Genomic DNA, 23,152 nt, shown 5'->3' on the forward strand with positions numbered 1-23,152 from the left:
TTTGCCACCCCGACTAATGCTGGCCTGGCAGGTGGTGCAAATGGCCTTTTTGGGGTTATCAGCAGAGTCTTTAAAAAACAACCAGACTCGGGAAGACCTAACAGTTGTACTTGCAACTTCCTTCGTGTTGGTGTTATGGGGAACGGTAGCCTGCCTTCTGTCTGCGGCCACCACACTGCTTCTTCCTGCCTGTTGGGGTGCTCTGCCTCCCTCCCCCTGTGTGCTGCTGTCCTCGCTCTGCATGTCCTCCTGCCAGGCTGGGTCAGTTACTATATCATCCATCATCTCATCTTCCACTTCCGCACCCTGGTCCTCCTCCTGACTTTCTGGCAATTGTGTCTCATCATCGTCCACCTCTTGTGACACTTTCCCACCGTCGCCTTCGTGTGACCGTGGCTGCTCAAACATTTGGGCATCGCTACATGCGATCTCCTCTTGCCCCGCTTCAAGCGGACCGGGCGAGAGGACCGAATCTATAAATGGAAAAGTGAACAGGTCTTCAGAGTGTCCAAGTGTGGGATCATTTGTCTCCGGGCACTCGGCATGGTGGGAGGAAGGAGGATCAGGGTGAGGAATATGCGGTCCAGACTCACGGCTACTAAGACTTGACCTTGTGGAAGACAGGGTGGTGATGGTGGCGGTGGCTAAGTGACTGGAAGCATTAACCGCTATCCAACCAACAACCTTTTGACACTGCTCTGGGTTCAATAGTGGTGTGCTGCGGTCCCCTAGGAATTGGGACCAGAAGGTCGGGCGAGAAGATGTGGGTGTTTGTTGTGGCACAATTTCAGCTTGCCCACGGCCTTGGCCTCGGCCTCTGCATGCACCATCACCATCACGTCCAGTTCCCCGTCCCTTGCCACGCGCCATGCCCTTTTTAAATGGAGGACAATATCTTCCACGCTCACTACAAATGGCTGAATTTGGAGCAAAGTTATATGTGATCCGTGTGATGGAGAAACCACAGTTTTAAATACCTGGCTTGTAGGTAACTATTTTGAACAGCAAACCGGTGCCAAAAACTTTGCTGACACACTGAAAAAAAATTTGAATGGAGGCCAAAAATGGCAGTATTTTCAGCGCAATTATATGTGATCCGTGTGATGGACAAACCACAGTTTTAAATAGCTGGATTTTTAGCGCTATAATATGGAAAGGACCTGGCTGTATTCTGAAGTGCCAACAAGCAAATGGCGCAGAAAAACGGTGTTTTCTGGATTGCAAATAATGAGGATTAAGAGCCAAAAAAAATTATTCCTGGCCCCTGAGACCTGGGCCTTTGTCTAGAAATATCTAACAGCAGCAGAAGGCAGAACTGGAATGGAGTCTCTTGTGCTATATGTATTGCAGTTTGTTATGTACACTGCCTGCCTATATACACTGCCTGCCTGATATCTCTGCAGATGGATTAGTCCTCAGAAGGACTGTTTGTTGAGATGGATATGTGTAATGTACTTGTTTTCTCCCTACACTACCTAATACACAACCAAATCTCTCCATAGCTCAACAGCACCTCTCCCTACTCTGCCTGATTCCGGAGTGACTGTGACGAGCATGGCGGCGCCAGGTCAGATATAGACCTGATGACGCTGTGCGGCCAGCCAATCACTATAATGCCACAACCACCATGGCTGCGACATTTCAATGAGTGGCAGGCAATCCCTGCATGTTGATTGTGACGCGCCCCCAGGGCAATGGGGTACTCGGCAGCCGGGTCTATGGATGCTGGGGGAGGTGATGTCACAGTGGCTGGCCCGGTCCGTGGCCCAGGGCGGTCAACCAAAAAGGGGATTGTAACTTGGATAGAAAATAAAAGTAAAGTAAATAGTTCGTGACGCCACCTGTGGTACCTGGTAAGGTTTACCAGCGCTGCTGCAGACCTCCGGGGGGTGATAGGATGGCAGCTGAGGTGTTTCTGCTCCTCACAGGTGGAGCGGGCCCCCGGGGCAGTGTGGAGTTTGATGGTGGTGATGCTGGGACTTGTAGTGCAGGCGGGATGGTGCAGCAGGAGTAAGTGACAGAGACAGGGGATTCGCTTCAATACCTTTACTGGTGTGGATGTCAGGTACGGTCCAGGGTACTCAGCAGGGTGGGTGCACTTCAGGACTTCTCCCCAGTGAGCGGGTATAAGACCTCCTGGTCTGTGTCTCCCTCTCTTTATGCTCCTGGCCAGCCTGCAACTGGGCCTAGCTTATGTGTCGTGCTGTTCCTTCACCTGTCGCTCGGTAGTAGGACCTTCTGCTGGTAACCACTCTCCCTGGATGCTGGGGCCTTGTGGTTCCTGGTCCTGTAATGGGTCTAGCTTCAGGTCGGCGAGGGACTTGTAGTCCTCCTGGAATGCCGGTGATCCCTGCTGGGTATAAAGGAACCCTGTAGGCGTGGACCCGGTGTCCGGTTTGTATATCGGGGTGAGCCTATGATGCTCCTCTGCCCCCTTAACTCCTCTCTCCTTTCTCCTCTTGCCTTCGTCCACACTCGGGGCCCTCAGATCTCGGCAGCAGACGTGCTGCGTCTTCACTGGTCTCAGCGCTAGCACGCTCTCAGACTCTCTGACTCTGTCGGACTGATCTACTAACGGAACTGCCTGGCTCGACCCTCCATATATATATATATCCCTAACGGGCTCCCTCTGGTGGTGTGAGGTGGAAGGGTGGAGGTGTTTGTATGTAGTGAGGGCCTCTTGTGGAGAAGTCCGTCCGTGCACCCTGGGGCCTGTGGTACCTGTGCACAGCAGGGTGCCACAATTGGCGCTCTAAAGAGCGCCAAACATGCAGGGAGGGGACCCGAGCATCTCGCAAGTACTCGGCGAGCTCCGAGCATCTCGAGTACTGAGATGCTCGTGCGAGTACCGAGTATTTGCGAGTATGCTCGCTCATCACTAAAAACTATCTAAAAATATTATGTGCTCGAAAATGGTAACAATAAAAATTCCAACTCATCCCGCAAAAAATAAACCCTCACAATAATGTCAGCAGAAAAAATAAAATAAACTATAGCCTTCAAAATATGGTGTAAAATACTTTTTAGTGTGTTATAGTAGCAAAACATAAAAAAGTATAAAAATGTGGTGTTGCTCTAATCATACTGACATGAAGAATAAAGCGGTCTTATCAATTATATCGCACAGTGAACGGCATAAAAAATAAAGAAACAAACAAATTCTTGAACTACAGCTAATTTGTTCATTCTGCCTCCCAAACTGGTCTCATTTAACGTTCGGCTCACATTTATTCTGCACTTTACACTGAGTACTTACATCAGGGTTTACATGTAAATCTCTGAAAAACGTGATTCAGACAAAACCATCAATGGAAAATTCACTGTAATGAGACAGATGAAGTCACTTTAAACTCTCGTGTAGCCTAGTATCTGCTGGCGTCCATCTTTTTACACATCTTTTTAGGCTTGCAGCAAAAGCACAATCAACCACAATTTTGTGTTTTGAAAAAACGAACAGAGCCCAGATGGAGTTCAGAGTAAAGTTGCTTCCTCATTATAGTGAATGGATCCGTCGGGGGTTTCATTTGAATCATGTATTTCAGAGATTTAGATTGAAACTCTGACGTAAGTGCTCAGCGTAGAGCACAGGATAAATGTGAATTGATCCAAAATGTTCTGTTCCCCAAAATTCTACCAATTAAAGCTTCAGCTCCACCCACAAAAGACAAATCCTCACTCAGGTCCGTCATCTGTTAACGGAAACATAAGGGGCTTTCACGTTCCTGGTAGCACAAATCCTTTGAAAAAGCGACATTGTGCTCCCCAAAAGAAATCCAGCAAATTCAAATGCCCCCTCCATTCTGAGCCCAACAGTGTGCTTAAACTGCAGCTAGCGTCCTCATGTTTGGCATTACTATAACAAGGAGACCGACATAATTTATGTGATCCATGTCTCCAGATGGACAAGCTTGGCACAGTCTATGGGCACTACAATGTACTGGGCACTACAATGGCATATTTTCAATTTTCATTCTGCAACATTCATTGCATTTGACTCAATAGTATAGAATTTAGTGACACACCTGTGGTGTCAATATGCTCACTGCAGTGCTAGATGAATTCATTGAGGGGTGTAGTTTGTAAAATGGGGTCACTTATGGAGTTTTCTACTATTCTGACACCTCAGGGGCTCTGTCAATGTGACATGGCATCCCCCAAGCCATTCCAGCAAAATCTGCACTCCAATATGGCACTCCTTCCCTTCTGAGCTTTGTGCTGTGTCTCAAAAGTAGTTTTCGACTACATGGGTATTGCCAAACTCGAGAAATTGTGTAACAAATTGTACCATCCATTTTCTCCTATTACCCTTTTTGAAAACTAAAAATTTGGCTCCAAAGCAACACTTTAGTGGAAAAAAATGCTAAGTTTTCATTTTCACAGCAATGTTATACAATTCCGTGAATCACCTGAGGGTTAAATATACTCATTACACCCCTAATTTAATTCCTTGAGAGGTGTAGATTCAAAAATGGGTTCACTTGTGGGGGGTTTCTACTATTTTTGAAAAGTCACTTCAAATGTGAAGTGATCCTTAATAAAATAGGTTTTGTAAATTTTATTGGAAAAATTGCTGCTAAACTTTTAACCTTTCTACATTCCTAACAAAAAAAATATGTATAAAAATTACGCTGATGTAATACATGTGGAAAGTGTTACGTATTAATTATATTTGTTGGTATGACTGTTTTAAAGGCATAAAAATTCAAAGTTTGAAAATTGAGAATTTCCATTTTTTTACTAAATAAATGCAAATCATATCAATCTAAATTTACCATTGATATGAAATGCAATGTGTCACGAAAAAAACAACCTCAGAATTGCTGGATTATGTTGAAGCCTTCTAGAGTTATTACTACATAAATTGACACTGGTCAGAATTGAAAAGATTGGCCAGCGTTAGGACTCACTAAGTGAGGTGGATCCTCGAAGTTCAAAGTCCGGTTCGGGCACAGGGGCCATGGGCATTGGTGCAGAAGGCGGGTGTTGCATGCGGGAAACAGGTAGCAGAGTTTCTGGAAGCTGCAGATTGGAGACTTCAAGGAGACCGCAGACAGGAAACAGAGCTCCTGGAAGCTACCGACAGACAGGTGACATCCTGGAGACTGCAGACAGGTAGCTGGGTTACTGGATGTCACAGGAAGACAGGAGACATCCAGGAGACCACAGACAGGTAGCAATGTTATTGGAAGCTGCAGGCAGACAGGAGACATCCTGGAGACCACAGACAGATATCCTACAGAACTCCACAGAAAGTGTTAAAACCATGGAAGCCACACACGAATAGGAGATGTACTGGAAGCCAAAGGCGGACATGTAGCAGAGGTCCTATAAGACTGGGAACAAGTAGCAGGCAGAATTATAGAGTAACTAGAAAATCTGAATATCATGAAAGCCTCAAACAGGCAGGAGACATACTGGAGACCAAAATTAGTTAGCAATGGTACTGAAAGCCACAGTCAAGTAACTCAGGGACTGGAAACCACAGGCAGCCAGTAAACATCCTGGAAACTGTGGACAGGAACGGTGCACAGACAAACTAAAAGTCTTAGAAAGTCTTAATACCATGACGCAGGTGTGTGTCTTGGGAGGCCTTATATAGGCCTAGGAAGTTCAACACATGGGAGTGACTCGCCCCCAGGGCAGTGGGGTACTCGGCAGCCAGGCCTATGGATGCCGGTCGGGGATATCACGGTGGCTGGCCCGGTCCGTGGCCCAGGGCGGTCACCAAAAAGGGGGGTTATTTACAGGGGATTTGTGAAGTGTTCGTGATGCCACCTGTGGAATGCGGCCAAAGGGAGCCGCCGCTGCGGAGCAGTCCTCTGAGGCAGATATTAGGGCAGCTTATGATGGAACGGCTCCCCACAGGTGGAGCCGGTCTCAGGGCAGCGTGGGAGTAATGGATGGTGGTGTAGGGGAGAGACGGCCAGGACGGTTTAGGAAGAAATGACAGACACTCACACGGGGGTGCGCTTCGGTACCTTTACTGGTGTAGGTGCAGGTATGGTCCAGGGTACTCAGTAGGCAGGGTGCACTTTTGGACTCTCCCCAGTGAGCGGGTATAGGGCCTCCTAATCCGTTGCTTCCACTTGCTAAGCTTCTGACCTGACTGGAGCTAGGCCTGGCTTATTCAATATCTCTCTCTCTTCCACCTGCTGACCTGGTGGTAGGGCTTTCTTTTGGAGATCACTCTCCCTGGACGCTGGGGCCTCCGTGACTCCTAGCCCTGGTACTGTAGTCAGCGTTGGTCGGCCTGGGACTTGTAGTCTTCCAGGTGTCCGGTGGTCCCTACTGGGTATAAGGGACCCGGTATCCGGTGTATATTTCGGGGTGAGCCTGGTACGCTCCTCTGCCCCCTTAACTCCTCTCTCCTCTCCTCTTTGCCTTCGGCCACACTCGGGGCCCTCACTCCTCACTCGTGCTGTAGGCCTTGGCTCGCCTAAGCACAGCAGCCAGCGTGCTGCCTCTTCACTGGTCTAAGTGCCAGCACACTCTCTAACAACTAGCTACTCACTGAACTGCCTGGCTCCACCCTCCCTATATATGTCCCTATCAGGGCTCCCTCTGGTGGTCTGAGGTGGTAGGTTGGAGGTGTGTGAATGTGTGAGGGCTTCTTGTGGAGAAATCCATCCATGCACCCTACTGGGTTCTGTGGCACCTAGGCGTAGCAGGGCGCCACAGGAGCATGCTCTACTAATTGCAAAGCCCGACATGGAACACAAGAAAGTATAGCGGACCGGGATGCAGGGAGTACAGCCTAAATCTGGGACAGGTGTGTGACAGTCTGGTCAGGAAGGTGAAAACAGGCTTTGGGGGTAAGGGGTTATAGGGCATTTGTCAATAGGATCAATCCTTCTAAGCCACCTATATAGGCATGCAAGTCAAAGAAAATGTAATAAAATAATACCTTAATATCAGCGATCCGATCTTTTATTCAACAGAAATCCACATTTTTTAATATGCAAATGAGCTGTTCAGGAGTATTGGCCAAACACATATCTGAATGAGAATCTGCCTCCAGAGCTTATTTTAAATGAAAGAGGTAGATACCAGTGTGATGTTTAATGGCTGTTCCCTGCTCTCCTGATCTCACTGCAGATATGTCTATGATTATAACTGACATATCTGCAGATTTCTGCTCATAGTGTTTAAGCTTCCATCTCACAGGTAGCCAGTGTTGCAATACAGCAGAGCTATGTGAGTTGAAGTTGCAAATGTGTTTGTAATGAGTTCTACTGTTCTGTGTTAGTCATATGTCTCTCACTGGTAATGCGCCCTTTCATTTAAAACTAACTCTGAAGCCATATTCTCATGGTTATCTATGGCTGGCCAATAGTTCGTATTTAGAAAATGTGGATTTCTCTGGAATAAGACATTGGAAATTACAGATATCAAGGTATCATTTTATTGGACTTTCTATTACCTACAGTGCCTACAAGTAGTATTCAACCCCCTGCAGATTTAGCTGGTTGACACATGCGGAATTAACTTGGCATTGTGACATTTGTACTGTAGATCAGCCTGGAAGTGGGAAATGCACTGCAGCAAATTTTGTTTTTGTTTTTTTTTTTAAAACGTAAAAAGTTAATTCAGAGTGTCATTTATTATTCAACCCCTCAAACCACAAGAATTCTGTTTGGTCCCCCTAAAGTATTAAGAAGTAGTTCAGGCACCAAGAATAATGAGCTTAAAGATCTCTTTTGCCAGCCTTTTCTGACTATTTAAGACCCTCCCCAAACTTGTGAACAGCACTCAGACATGGTCAACATGGGAAAGACAAAGGAGCATTCCAAGGCCATCAGAGACAAGATCGTGGAGGGTCACAAGGCTGGCAAGGGGTACAAAACCCTTTCCAAGGAGTTGGGCCTACCTGTCTCCACTGTTGGGAGCATCATCCGTAAGTGGAAGGCTTATGGAACTACTGTTAGCCTTCCACGGCCTGGACAGCCTTTGAAAGTGTCCTCCCGTGCCAAGGCCAGGCTTGTCCGAAGAGTCAAGGCTAACCCAAGGACAACAAGGAAGGAGCTCCGGGAAGATCTCATGGCAGTGGGGACATTGGTTTCAGTCAATACCATAAGTAACGTACTCCATCGCAATGGTCTCCGTTCCAGACGAGCCCGTAAGGTACCTTTACTTTCAAAGCGTCATGTCAAGGCTCGTCTACAGTTTGCTCATGATCACTTGGAGGACTCTGAGACAGACTGGTTCAAGGTTCTATGGTCTGATGAGACCAAGATCGAGATCTTTGGTGCCAACCACACACGTGACGTTTGAAGACTGGATGGCACTGCATACGACCCCAAGAATACCATCCCTACAGTCAAGCATGGTGGTGGCAGCATCATGCTGTGGGGCTGTTTCTCTGCCAAGGGGCCTGGCCATCTGGTCCGCATCCATGGGAAGATGGATAGCACGGCCTACCTGGAGATTTTGGCCAAGAACCTCCGCTCCTCCATCAAGGATCTTAAGATGGGTCGTAATTTCATCTTCCAACAAGACAACGACCCAAAGCACACAGCCGAGAAAACCAAGGCCTGGTTCAATAGGGAAAAAGTCAAGGTGTTGGAGTGGCCTAGTCAGTCTCCTGACCTTAACCCAATTGAAAACTTGTGGAAGGAGCTCAAGAATAAAGTCCACATGAGACACCCAAAGAACCTAGATAACTTGGAGAAGATCTGCATGGAGGAGTGGGCCAAGATAACTCCACAGACCTGTGCCAGCCTGATCAGGTCTTATAAAAGACGATTATTAGCTGTAATTGCAAACAAGGTTTATTCCACAAAATATTAAACATAGGGGTTGTATAATAATTGACCCACACTTTTATGTTTAAAATTTAATAAAATTCAACTGAGCAACATAACTTTTTGGTTTGTAAGATTTATGCTTCTGTTCATAAAACCTACTCTCATTTGCAGTTTAAAGGCTTTAACTTATTTGCATCTTATCAAACCAGCTAAATCTGCAGGGGGTTGAATACTACTTGTAGGCACTGTATATGCCTATATAGATGGCTAACTGACATATTCCCTTTAATATCTGTTCCCTACATGGGCTGAATCAGAAGCATTATTAAGCCTTGCGTACCATTGCTTGTTTGCATTTTTAAATTGTTCTTTACACATTCTTTACACTTTTCTTTACACTTTTGTAACCTTGTTCATTTTTTTGTGATCACCACATGACTTCCCCATGATTGAATATTAAATAATTAATTTTGCACATTGCCTTTTGACAACCATTCAGTGGCCTTGTTGGGGCTTATGTCCAAACCCCCCTGCAAAACGGGATTCGGTCATATGCGCCTGTGGCGCCCCTGCGGGTTCAGTCACCACAGAGGTACTGCATCTCACCCAGAGGTGTGGTATCTCACTCTCAGGTAAGGAAGGAGTACTGCCCGGGACCCTAACACCTGCATCCAACACTACACTACTCCAGACCGGCAGGAGGGGCAAGATGCGTCGCTTCCCTGCTGAGCCCTGTCTCTGGCTGGAGTGGGGGGAACCAAAGTAGGGGGGAACCATGTAGTGGGTGTGGATGGAGGAAGAAGCTCAGGGGAGCACTTGTTAGGGATAGTATATAGAGGGAAGCCATCTTGAAAGGACAGAGCAGTCTGAGAGGAGAAGTAGAGGGAGCAGGAGCTCTGTAGGAGCTCTGCTCAGGAGGAGGAGGGCCTAGCCAGAGAGGCCCAAGACTGAAGAGAGAGAGAGGAGCAGGAGAAAGGCTCCAGGAACGTGGAAGGGACCCCAGGGGTATGGGTAGTGCTGGAGGCCACCCGTACACCCGAATCTACCAGGAAGTGGAGGGGTCAGGTCGCACAGAGGGGACTGGTCCCTAAACTAGCAGAGTTCTTTAAGCCTCAACTAGGAAACCGGAGGCTGCAGTATTTCAGGTACTGCAGCCACAAGCCACATCTAATCACCAGAAAGGTGGCCATAGAGGACCCAGGGGACAGAGAAGACGTTGCCCGGCAAGGTCCGCGGCCACTGGCCTGAGACACTGGGTGTGAGGTTCAGGGAGACGGCCAGAAGGAACACACAGAAGGGGGTCCCGTTACGTACTCCGGAGAGACCTGGGAGTTTGCTGAACCCCTCCCTAAGTAAGCACAGAACGCCGTGGGAAGTTACTCTAGTACTGGTAGCTGGAAGTCTAAGAAACCGTGAGTAAACCCTGAGGACTGCACCTTACTGTCTCTGTGATCATTATCTGCGCCATCCTCTGCACTACACCATAACTGCAACATCTACACTGCCCTGGAGCTAAGCTCTACCTGTGGAGAGCTAAACCAACTCTGCTGCATTCACACCAGCTCCAGAGGACCTGCTCCGCAGCGGCGGCTCCCTTTAGCCGCATACCACAGGTGGCGTCACGAACTGTATATAAAAACTATAAATCCCCTGTAAATAATTCCCCTTTTGATTGACCGCCCTGGGTCACGGACCGGGTCACCGCCACTGTGACATCTCCCCTAGCAACGACAGGCCCGGTACCGAGTACCCCACGGCCCAGGGGGTGCATCACGCCCAAGGGGCCATAGACTATAATGGTGCAGACAGAGAGAATGTGCTCTCTGACTTTCATCATTATTAGGCGTATACACCTACTGAAGGCGGACACCCAGACGCAGTCTAGTATGTCTGAGTATCCGCCTCCTGTAGACGTTTACGCCCGAAAATGATGCATATGAGAGTGCATTTTCGTTCTGCCGGCACCATCATTGTCTATGGCCTTGTTGGAGTGGCTTAGCCAGTCTCCAGACCTGAACCCAATAGAAAATCTTTGGAGGAAGCTGAAACTCAATGTTGCCCAGCGACAGCCCCGAAACCTGAAAGATCTGAAGAAGATCTGTATGGAGGAGTGGGCCACATCCCTGCTGCAGTGTGTGCAAACTTGCTCAAGAACTACAGGGTGAGCCATTTATATGGATACACCTAAATTAAATGGGAATGGTTAGTGATATCAACTTCCTGTTTGTGGCACATTAGTATATGGGAGGGGGAAAACTTTTCCAGATGGGTGGTGACCATGGTGGCCATTTTGAAGTCGGCCATTTTGGATCCAACTTTATTTTTTTAATTGGGAAGAGGGTCATGTGACACATCAAACTTATTGAGAATTTCATAAGAAAAACAATGGTGTGCTTGATTTTAACGTAACTTTATTCATCATGAGTTATTTACAAGTTTATGACCACTTATAAAATGTGTTCAAAGTGCTGCCCATTGTGTTGGATTGTCAATGCAACCCTCTTCTCCCACTCTTGACACACTGATAGCAACATAGTTACATAGTTACATATAGTTACATAGTTAGTAAAGCCGAATAAAGACTTGCGTCCATCAAGTTCGACCTGTTAGTTCTGTAATTGCTAAAGTTGATCCAGAGGAGGGCAAAAACCCCAAATGATTTAGCCAATCTTCACCTGAGGAAAAATTCCCTCCCGACTCTGAAACCAGCAGTCAGAATAAATCCCTGTATCAACCTACTATTTTATTCTATTTTTAAGTATATGCAGAAATCTGCCTGGTATCTAGAAATGCATCCAGTCCCCGCTTGAACTGGTTTAGTGAATCCGACATTACCGTCTCCTCACTCAGTGAATTCCATATTCTCACTGCTCTTACCGTAAAGAACCCCTTCCTATGCTGGTGCTGAAACCTTTTCTCTTCCAGTCTTAGTGAGTGCCCTCTTGTTACCGTAATATCCCTCCTTTTGAACAAATCCCGGGCAAGGTCTCTATACTGTCCCCTAACATATTTGTACACATTTATTATGTCCCCCCTCAACCTTCTCTTTTCCAGGCTGAATAGTCCTAGTTTTGCCAACCTCTCTGGGTATTGCAGTCCCTCCATTCCCCTTATTAATTTTGTTGCCCTCCTTTGTACCTTTTCAAGCTCATTTATATCCTTTCTATATATTGGGGCCCATAACTGAGCACAGTATTCCAAGTGTGGTCTGACCAGTGCTTTGTACAGTGGAAGAACAATGTTCTCATCCTTTGCAGCTATACCTCTTCTGATACATCCCATTACCCTGTTTGCCCTTACAGCAGCGGCCTGACTTTGGGCACTCCAATTTAGTTTGCTATCAATCAAGATGCCCAAGTCCTTCTCCATCTCTGAATTCCCCAATGGTTTCCCATTCAGTGAGTACTGGTGACTTCCATTTTTCCTTCCCATATGTATGACCTTACATTTCTCCTCGTTAAACCTCATTTGCCATTTAATGCTCCACCTACCCAGCTTATCCAAATCCCTCTGTAGGTCTTCACTATCCTCTTTTGTATTAATTGTTTTACATAACTTTGTGTCATCTGCAAATATTGATATTTTACTATTTATCCCGTTGACTATGTCGTTAATAAAGATATTAAATAACATTGGGCCTAGTACAGACCCCTGTGGTACCCCACTAGTGACGCTTACCCAATCTGAGTATATTCCATTTATAACCACCCTCTGCCTTCTATCCTTTAGCCAGTTAGCTACCCACTTGCAGACATTTTCCCCCAGCCCCATCATTCTCATTTTGTATACCAACCTATTATGTGGCACGCTATCGAACGCTTTTGAGAAGTCGAGATACACGACATCCACTGGCTCCCCCTGATCTACTCGAGAGCTAACCTCCTCGTAGAAGTCAATCAGGTTTGTTTGGCAGGAGCGATTCCTCATGAATCCATGTTGGTTCGGGGTTAATAGATTATTAGCATCAAGATGCTCCATGATTGCCTCATTAATAAAGCCTTCAAAAATTTTGCCCACAACGGACGTCAGACTCACCGGCCGATAGTTTCCGGTGTTACTTTTTGCTCCCTTTTTGAATATTGGCACTACATTCGCCTGTCGCCAATCAAGTGGTACAGACCCAGTTTCAACAGAGTCCTTAAATATAAGATATAACGGTCTGTCTATCACATTACTTAGTTCCCTTAGTACCCGTGGGTGTATGCCATCAGGTCCTGGTGATTTGTTTATTTTAATGTTACTGAGGCGTTTCTGTACCCCAGCTTGGGTTAGATTTGTCATACTTAGTGGAGGATTAAGTTTGTCACTTCTCATTTCGCCTGTTAGTTCTTTTTCCTTTGTGAAAGTTGACGAAAAAAATGTATTTAATAGATTAGCTTTATCCTCATCTTTCTCTATGATTTTGCCTTCATCACTTTTCATCGGTCCAATATTATTCGATTTAATCCTTTTACTATTTATATACGTAAAGAACAGTTTGGGATTTGATCTACTTTCCCTAGCAATACGTCTCTCTGTTTCCTCCTTTGCTATTTTTATTTGTTTTTTGCAGGTTCTCGTTTTTTCCTTGTAACACATTAGTGCCTCCTTGCTGTTTTCCTGTTTTAATCTCTTGAATGCCTCTTTTTTGCTATTTAACGCCCCTTTTACGTTCTTATTCAACCATATTGGTTTCCTCTTATTTGGGGCCCTTTTATTCCCATACGGTATATACCTCTCACACTGAGTATTCAGAATTCTTTTGAAGGTTTCCCATTTACTATTCGTATTTCCTTGATTAAGAACTTTGTCCCAGTCTATAAGTTGAAGGTTTTCTTTCAGCTGATCAAACTTCGCCCTCCTAAAGTTTAATGTTTTAGTTCTTCCCTTATTGATAACCCTACTGAAGGGCATTTTGAAATTGATAATATTATGATCGCTATTACCTAGGTGCCCCCCTATCTGTACCTCAGTTATTCTATCAGGCCTATTAGTCAATATTAAGTCCAACACTGCCTTCCCTCTCGTTGGTTCCTGCACTAGTTGGGAGAGATAATTATCCTTGATATTTGTCAAGAACCTTTTTCCTTTCTGCGATCTACAGGTTTCTGTTTCCCAGTCAATATCCAGGTAGTTGAAGTCCCCCATTACAATCACCTCATTATGTTTTGCTACTTTGTCTATTTGTCCTAATAGCAGTTTCTCATTCTCCTGTGTTATATTAGGTGGCTTATAGCAGACCCCCAGTAATATTTTATTATTATTTCTTGCCCCCTCTATCTCTACCCACATGGACTCGACCCCCTCTTCTCCCTCTCCTATATCTTCCCTTAGTCTGGGCTTTAGACGTGACCTTACATATAAGCAGACTCCTCCGCCCTTCCCCTGTTTCCGGTCCCTTCTAAATAAACTATAATCTGTTAAATTTACCGCCCAGTCGTAGCTATCGTCTAGCCAAGTCTCTGTTATACCTACGATGTCATACCTCTCCTCCGATATAAGCGCCCGCAGCTCATCCGCCTTATTGGTCAGGCTTCTTGCGTTGGTCAGCATGCAAGATAAAACTTTGGGGTTATTTAGCATCCTATTCTTCTCTAACGATCTAACTGTACTATCCCCACCCCCCTCTCCACCCTCATTATATTCACTTCTCCCCTTCCCCCTTGCTTGCCTCACATCCCACCTATTTCCTTGGTTTCCCCCCCCATCTCTAGTTTAAAAACTCCTCCAACCTATTAGCCATCTTCTTCCCCAGCACCGCTGCACCCTCCCCATTGAGGTGCAGCCCGTCCCTACGGTAGAGCCTGTAGCCGACAGCGAAGTCGGCCCAGTTCTCCATGAACCCAAACCCTTCTGCCTTGCACCAACTCTTTAGCCACTTATTCACCTCCCTAACCTCCCGTTGGTGCTCCTGTGTGGCTCGCGGGATTGGTAGTATTTCTGAGAAAACTACCTTGGAGGTCCTTGCCCTAAGCTTCCTACCTAGATCCCTGAAATCATTTTTAAGGACCCTCCATCTACCACTCACTTTGTCATTGGTGCCAATGTGGACCATGACCGCTGGGTCTTCGCCAGCCCCACCCAGTAACCTGTCAACCCGATCCGCGATGTGCCGGACTCGAGCGCCAGGGAGTCAGCACACCGTTCGGCGATCCCGGTCTTTGTGACAGATTGCCCTGTCTTTGTGAGTCACCCACTACCAGGACCTGTCTAGCCTGCCCTACACTTCCCCCCTCCCCCTCATTACTGGAGCATACACTCCCCCGGCGGTCAGAGGATCTGTCGTGCTCCAATAATGCCGGTTCTGAACCAGCCTTCCTATACTTCTTCCCTCTATCCCTTCTAACTGTTACCCAGCTCCCTGCCTGTTCAGCCTGCGCTTCCCCACTAAGCTCCACCCCCAGTGTTGACCCATTGAGTGTCTGCTCGGTGAGCAGCAAACTCCGTTCCATGTTGTCGATGCTCCTCAGTACCGCTATCTGAGCACTTAGATCCAGGATTTGGGCTTCCAAGTGCACGATATGCTCACATCTCTCGCAGCAGTATGGATCCCTGAGCGGTAGCTCAGGGAATGCATACATTGCGCAAGATGTACACTGCACGGCTCCGGCCAACATGGACGTCATTCTAAATATGGGGATACAGTCAGTATATATGTACAAGTACAAAACACAATTATTTATATATAGGTGTATGGACGGGGATCAATTAGGGATGTTCAAGTGTATCGATTAGATATCGGCGCGGGATCAGTTAAGTATGGACGGGGGATCAATTAAGTATCAATTAAGTATGGACAGGGGATCAGCTGAGTGGGTCAGGTGGATTAATTAAGTATGGACGGTGTGTCAATTAACTATGGACTGGGATCAATAAGTATGGACTGGGGAAATAATTAATTGTGGACTAGGGAATCAATCAATTAATTATGGACAGGGGGGTTTAATTAAATAGGATGGGGGTAAAGCAAATAAATAGGTATGGACGGTGGGTCAATTAACTAAGGACTGGGGATCAATAAGTATCAATAATATCAATAAATATGGACTGGGGAAATAATTAATTGTGGTCTGGGGAATCAATCAATTAATTATGGACAGGGGTTAATTAAATATGGTGGGGGATAAGGCAAATAGATAGGGACTGGGTATGAGTAAAAGTGGACAAGGGGAATCTATTAAATAGGACAAGGGGGATCAATCAATTATGGGCTGGGGGGGTCAATCATTTAAATGTGGTCAGGGGGATCACTTTAATATGGACGGGGGGTGGTCGGGGATCAATTAAATGAGGACGGGGGGTCAATTTAATGTGGTCAGAGGGATCAGTTAAATATGGACGGGGGTGTTCAGGGGAATCAATTTAAATATGGACGGGGGTGATCAATTAAATATGGACGGGGGGGTAATCAATTAAATATGGACTAGGGAATACAATACAATTACAATACAGATACAAATACAATACAGTACAGTACACACTTGGGTTCAGTAGGGCCGCTTATCGCGGCCTCCTGCCCCTCACTCACCTCCTCTAGGGACGCTGCACGCTATCACAGCGCGCTTGTCCCTCCGGTCGCCTCTTACCGGTCCTCCTGATCACCTCCTGGTCACCACCACCTGGCACCCTCCGCTGGCCGCCACTGCACGCTGCCACAGCGCTCTCTTGCGCACGTCCCTCCGGTCGCCTCCTACTGGTCCTCCCGGTCCGCTCGGTCACCTCCGCCTGGCTCTCCTCCCTTCCCAGGAGCTCTCTCCACACACAGCACAACTCTTGCAGCACACGGCAGGCTCTGCCTCCACCACTTCCTGTCAGGCCTCCTCCCACTTCCTGTTGCATCGGCCTGGAAGGGGAGAGGAGGAGTGCAGTATATCAACACCGCAGAAGAAATGCTAGCCCAGGCTTCCAGTATCCGTCAGAGGTTTTACGCCCACTTTTACATACTCACAATAAAACATGCAAAAACTAAACCAAAATGGATTTTCCTGGGAAATATGTTAAGGAACATCCTTTCCAGGGTAATGACTTGTATATAAGGCAAAATAAATAACCAAAACCACTACTACACACCTTGGGCTATGTTCACACGTAGCGTTTTTGCACTTTTGCATTGCTTTCAACCAAGACAAATGCATTCACCTGGAAATGTAATTTTAACATTTTACAACCTTATCTGGCCATGTGGTGTGTGAGACATGATCAGACACATGCATACAGTGCTGAAAAGACATGGGAACAGCATGGGGAAGACCTCTGGAAGCATCTCTGACTCCCAGATCACTGCCTAAAAGTGTGCCCATCAGAAGTGATCCTTGGCGCATGCGAAGATGCCTCCCGCCATGCACCTGTCATTGCAGACTTGCAACAATCACCGTCCAAGTCCTTGTCCCAGCGCAGCGTTCAGTTGTCTTTACCCCATTCCTTGGAATGCAAGCGCAAGTAAGCAGCCAGCCACCCACCCACAGGCCGCAATAGTAAACTGCCAGATTTCTGGTCAGCTGCTTCCACTTGAAATGTGGCATTTTAGGCTCATGGAGGCAGAAGCTGTCCACAACCTTATGGCGGCGGTGACCCGGTGTCCATACTTGGTCCCCAGCCACCATTATTTCTCCCTGTGTCGTCTCTGCAGGGTGTCCATACTCGGTCCCCAGCCGCCACTATTTCTTCCGGTACCGTCTCCGCCTTCCACAAGCGCGAGTCCCAGAACATTACCCATGCCCTCCCCAGTGCACTTAAGTGGGAAGGACAGCCTAACCACAAACACGTGGACAAGTGAATGTGGCCAGGGACGGTACATCTCACTGACGCAATGTCAGTGGGTTAATATTATACTCGGTCTCCTAGACAGCGACCAAATTATTCATGATGGTCAGATCATCCATCTCCTTAGCTTTGTGTTACTTGTAATGCAAGCCAACCACCAACCCACCCACAGGCCGCAATACTAAACTGCCACATTTCTGGACTGCTTGCTTGCACTTGAAATGTTGCCTTTTAGGCTCGTGGAGGCGGAAGCTTTCCACAACCTCATGGCGGCGGCCAGGTGTCCATACTCGGTCCCCAGCCGCCACTATTTCTCCCAGTATCGTCTCCGCCTTCCACAAGCTCGGGTCCCAGATTATTACCTTTGCCCTCCCTAGTCCACTTAAGTGGGAAGAACAGCCTAACCACAAACACATGGACAAGTGAATTTGGCCAGGGACGGTTCATCTCGCTGACGCATTCCACTGGGTTAATATTGTGGAAGCCGGGACAGAACATGTCCTCCCAACACAAAGGATTGCGGGCCCTGGGTCAATCAGGGCTGCCCCTACATTCTACAGCTCCTGCACCACCTCCTCCTCTTCAGCCTCCAACTCCATCACTTGATTCATTTTTTCAGGACATATTCCAGATTATTTACTTAAACTTTGTGTGTGCCAATAACAATAAGCAAGACTGTATGCTTAGGCGACAAATCGCACACCGTTGCAGAGTTGTTGAAAGTTGTAGCAGAGAAACTGGTGGTGGCTCTGAAGCTAGGCAAGCTCACATATGAGCCATGTCTTACCCATGTGCTCAACTTAGTGTTTCTGCAGTTTCTCAAAATCTACACGGATCTGCCAGAGCTGCTAGTGAAAGTACGCCGCATGTGTGCCAATTTCAGAGAGTCAGCTACTGCTTCTGCCGCCCTGGCAGGGTTTCAGCAGTGTTTGCAGCTTCTAGCTCACCGACTGGTGTGTCATGTGACTACGCATTGGAAATCAACATTGCAGATGATTTTGAGCAGCAGAGATCAGTTGTTGAGTACCAGCTTCAACATGTCCGTCAGCTTTCAGGTCAGCCTCCGCACATAAGAGCTGATGAGTGGGCAGACATCTGTGCCCTCCTCCAAAACTTTGTGGACTCCACCAAGATGGTGAGCGGCGATGACGCCATAATTAGTGTCACTATCCTGCTTCTCTGTGTATTGAAACAATTAAAGAGGAGACATTGCAGGCGGAGCAAGGAACTATACAGTGTGATACTACCCAGCCCAGCCTCATCTGATCTCAACACAGATTGGGTGATAATGAGGAGGCGGAAGAGAACATAGACAGTCGTACTCTTGGTGAGAACAGGGAAGTCTTGGCTGTTGGCAGTCTGGCACACAAGGCTGACTTTATGTTCCCCTGCCTTTACTGTGACTGTGATCGCGTTGTATGCATTTTGGGCATTACAGAAAACAGGCACGACACAAAAGAATTCTTGGAGACGGAGGTGTGAGGTTCTGATTAAGGAGGATGTCTGTCTTAGATCAGTTGCAGAATGGAGGGAACAGGAGGGGTGATACAATGAGGGATGAGATATAGGCCAGTGCAGAACTGTGGACAGCTTGGTGGGTGAGAGAGATGAGTTTGTATTGTATTCTGCGGTGATTGTTTAACCTAACCCATGCAATGACTGGCACAGGGTAGAGGCGTCAGTGAAGCGACTTGATAGAAATACAACCCTGGCTGCTGCATTCAGAAGTGATTGGAGAGGAGACAGTTTGTTTAGAGGGAGACATATTTGAAGAGAGTTGCACTAGTGAATAAGAGCAACAGTAAGAGTTTTTGCAGTATCAAAGGTGAGAAAAAGTCGACATCTGGAGAAGTTTTTAAGGTGCAGGTGACATGAGCGAGTGAGTGATTTTCCTTGTTGAATAAAGGAAAGTTGTGTGTCAAATATGACTTCAAGATAGCAGGCATGCCGAGTGGGAGTTATGGTGGCAGCACCGAAAGGAAATTGCAAAGACAGGTATAGGTAGGTTTTAAGAGGGAGAAAACTGAAGGAGTTCATTTTTGGAGATATTAAGTTCAGGCTCTCATTGAAGAATTATAACTAGTGATGAGTAGAGATGAGCGTTGTTCTACTCGAACTGTTCGCCAATCTCAAATTCGAGCTGTTTTGGGCGGTGTTCGAGCCGTTCGGCGAACATGAACGATTTGAGAAAAATTCGGCTGTTCGAGGTTATGTTCGATAACTGTTCGTGCACCAAAATCATAACTGGATTTTTTCTCAGTAATGATGAAAATTAATGTTAATACGCAGTTTGAGTGTACAGCGGGGCGGGGGGAGGGGCAGGGGATGGATCTCTGCAGGAATAATGAAGATCTCCATTTTTTTTTCTCTTTCCCGCACTTGCAGTGGGGAGGTGCAGTCTGTCAGCCTATCAGCAGCGCACACACGGAGCAAACTGCTGTTTTTCACACAAGCAAGGGCATGTGTCATTGGCAGTGTATGTCACATGTCCTTGCCCTATAAGACCAAGCCATTTTCCCCATCGCCACCATTTTCTCACTGCTGCAGCTGCGTGTTAGACGGCACCGCTGTTGCTGTGTGCGCTATACCTTGTTAATTTCAAGCCAATTTTCGCACAAATCTACAGATAGCTTGGGAGTAGGGAATAGTTGTGATTGCAGTCCTTTTAAGGACTAGGTTACAGCATTTCCTACGACTTTTATCAGGCAGGTCTGTGCTCTTAAATAGATAGATTGTGGGAGTAAAGACTAATTGTAATTGCAGTCCTTTTCAGGACTAGGTTACATCAGTTCCTATCAGTTTTTGCCAGGCAGGTCTGTGCCAGTGCTGTGCAAGTTTTTTTCACAGCATTTGGCTGAATCTAGCAAAGCTAATCCTTTTTGGCCTATTGCAGAGTGTGTTAGTCAGTGGAGTAGCCTATCTGTGTTGCAAGATATACCACCTGTGTATAGAATACCAATTTTTTTACTGCACCTAGTGAAGTAAAATCTTTTGGGCATAGCATCATTCTATTAGTCCATCTATACTGACCTCCATCAGGTTGCAAATTGAATATAATTTTTTTCTGCATCTAGCTCTGAAAAAATATTTGGGCTTCTAGCAGTGTGTGGGACTTGTTCTATTAGTCCATCTATACTGACCTCCATCAGGTTGCAAACTGAATATAATTTTTTTCTGCATCTAGCTCTGAAAAAATATTTGGCCTTCTAGCAGTGTGTGGGACTTTCTCTATTAGTCCATCTATACTGACCTCCATCAGGTTGCAAATTAAAAATAATTTTTATCTGCATCTAGATCTGAAAAAATATTTGGCCTTCTAGCAGTGTGTGGGACTTTCTCTATTAGTCCATCTATACTGACCTCCATCAGGTTGCAAATTAAAAATAATTTTTATCTGCATCTACCTCTGAAAAAATATTTCGGCTTCTAACTGTGTGTGGGACTTGTTCTATTAGTCCATCTATGCTGACCTCCATCAGGTTGCAAACTGAATATAATTTTTTTCTGCATCTAGCTCTGAAAAAATATTTGGCCTTCTAGCAGTGTGTGGGACTTTCTCTATTAGTCCATCTATACTGACCTCCATCAGGTTGCAAACTGAATATATTTTTTTTCTGCATCTACCTCTGAAAAAATATTTGGGCTTCTAACTGTGTGTGGGACTTGTTCTATTAGTCCATCTATACTGACCTCCATCAGGTTGCAAATCGAATATAATTTTTTTCTCCATCTAACCCAGCCAATAGTTTTGGCCTAATACCACAGTTTGGCCACTCAGCTCTGCTCGGTTCCCATCCATTGTTTTTTTGTGCAAACAACTCCAGAGTTGTGAATTAGTTAACCACCAAAATGAGTGGAAAAAGGCCTGCTGCTGGTGGAAAGGGGAATAGGCGTGTTGGGAAGGGGAAAAAAGGTTGTGTCCGTGGGGTAGGTGTTAAAGCAACAGTAACATCTGCAGAAGAAAGACCATCTTCCAGCCAAACTAAAATGTCTACTTCTTTTAGCGGACAATGTGATAAGATCCCTTTCTTACGGCCACGCCAATCGCTACAAATTCCAGATGAGGCACAAAAACAGCAGGTGCTTCAACGGATATCAAGTGCTCCTTTAAGTGGGCTCTCCTCCACATCAACTTCAACATCACAAATACTCCAGTCCTCAAAGGTGTCACCCCAATCGCACTTGCTTACTCACAGCTCCCAAATCTCCAGCTGCCCGTCTGAGTATGAGGTAGAACAGATGGTTGAGTCTGCAGAGCTGTTTACTCATACTATAGCCTGGGAATCAGAGGTCGACTCCAGCGCTTCTATGAATCCAGACGAGGAAATGATCTGCACTGATGCCCAGAATCTTTATGAGTCGGATCCAGGACCAGACGCAGAAGGTTCTGACCATAATGTAGACCCTCATTCCCAAACTGTAACTCCTGTTGGTGGAGACAATGAGGAAGACGATGATGAGACTCAAATACCTGATTGGAGCGACAACTTTAAGTAAAAGACCATTTCCTCCTAGCCATGAGAAAGCTAAGAGGTTGAATTTCACCATCTGCAAGCTCTTGGCTACAGAAATGCTGCCTTTCCGCCTGGTGGACACAGAGGATTTTCGAGACCTTATGTCCGTCGCAGTGCCCCAGTACCAGATGCCCAGTCGGCACTACTTCTCAAAGAAAGGTGTGCCTGCGCTCCACCAGCATGTCGCACACAACATCACCGCTTCTTTGAGAAACTCTGTGTGTGACAGGGTGCATTTCACCACAGACACTTGGACGAGTAGGCATGGACAGGGGCGTTACATGTCGCTGACTGGGCACTGGGTAACTATGGTGACAGCAGGACAAGGGGCTGCTGTCCAAGTCTTGCCGTCCTCACGAGTTGTGCGTCAATCCTCTTTATGTCAAAGTTCCTCCACTGCTTCTGCCTCCTCAACCTCCTCTCGGTCTTCCACCTGCACCCAAAGCCTGTCTGGTCATGCCACAAGCTTTCTAACTGCGCAGAAGGGATCCTGCACACCTCCTTACTATGCTGGCAGTAGGGCTCAACGTCATCAGGCGGTTTTTACTTTGAAATGTCTGGGAAATGTGAGTCACACAGCTGAGGAGTTGTGGTCAGCTCTGGAGAACCAATTTCATGAATGGTTGTCTCCACTGGACCTGAAACCAGGGAAGGCCGTGTGCGACAATGCTGCAAACCTGGGTGCGGCCCTTCGCCGGGGCAATGTCACACACGTGCCTTGTATGGCTCACGTGTTGATCCTGGTTGTCCAGCAATTTTTAGCCCACTATCCCAGACTAGATGGCCTTCTGCAGAGGGCACGGTCGCTGTGTGCTCACTTCCGCCGTTCGCATCCCGCAGCTCAGCGACTTACATCTCTACAGAAGTCGTTGGGCCTGCCACTTCACCGGCTAAAATGCGATGTGCCTACCCGGTGGAATTCAACTCTGCACATGTTGCAGCGACTGTGGCAGCACCGACAAGCCCTGGTGCAATACGTTCTGACGTATAGCCTGGGCCAACGAGATCCAGAGGTGGGGCAAATCACGCTGGAGGAGTGGTCTCAGATCAGGGAGCTATGCACCCTTCTGCACAGTTTTGAAATGGCGACGAAGATGTTTAGTGCTGACGATGCCATTATCAGCATGACTATTCCGGTGATTTACATGCTGG

The sequence above is a fragment of the Phyllobates terribilis genome, unplaced genomic scaffold, assembly GCF_046119375.1.
Source record: "Phyllobates terribilis strain yellow unplaced genomic scaffold, ASM4611937v1 Scaffold_2__4_contigs__length_985480577, whole genome shotgun sequence".
Classification (NCBI taxonomy): Eukaryota; Metazoa; Chordata; class Amphibia; order Anura; family Dendrobatidae; genus Phyllobates; species Phyllobates terribilis.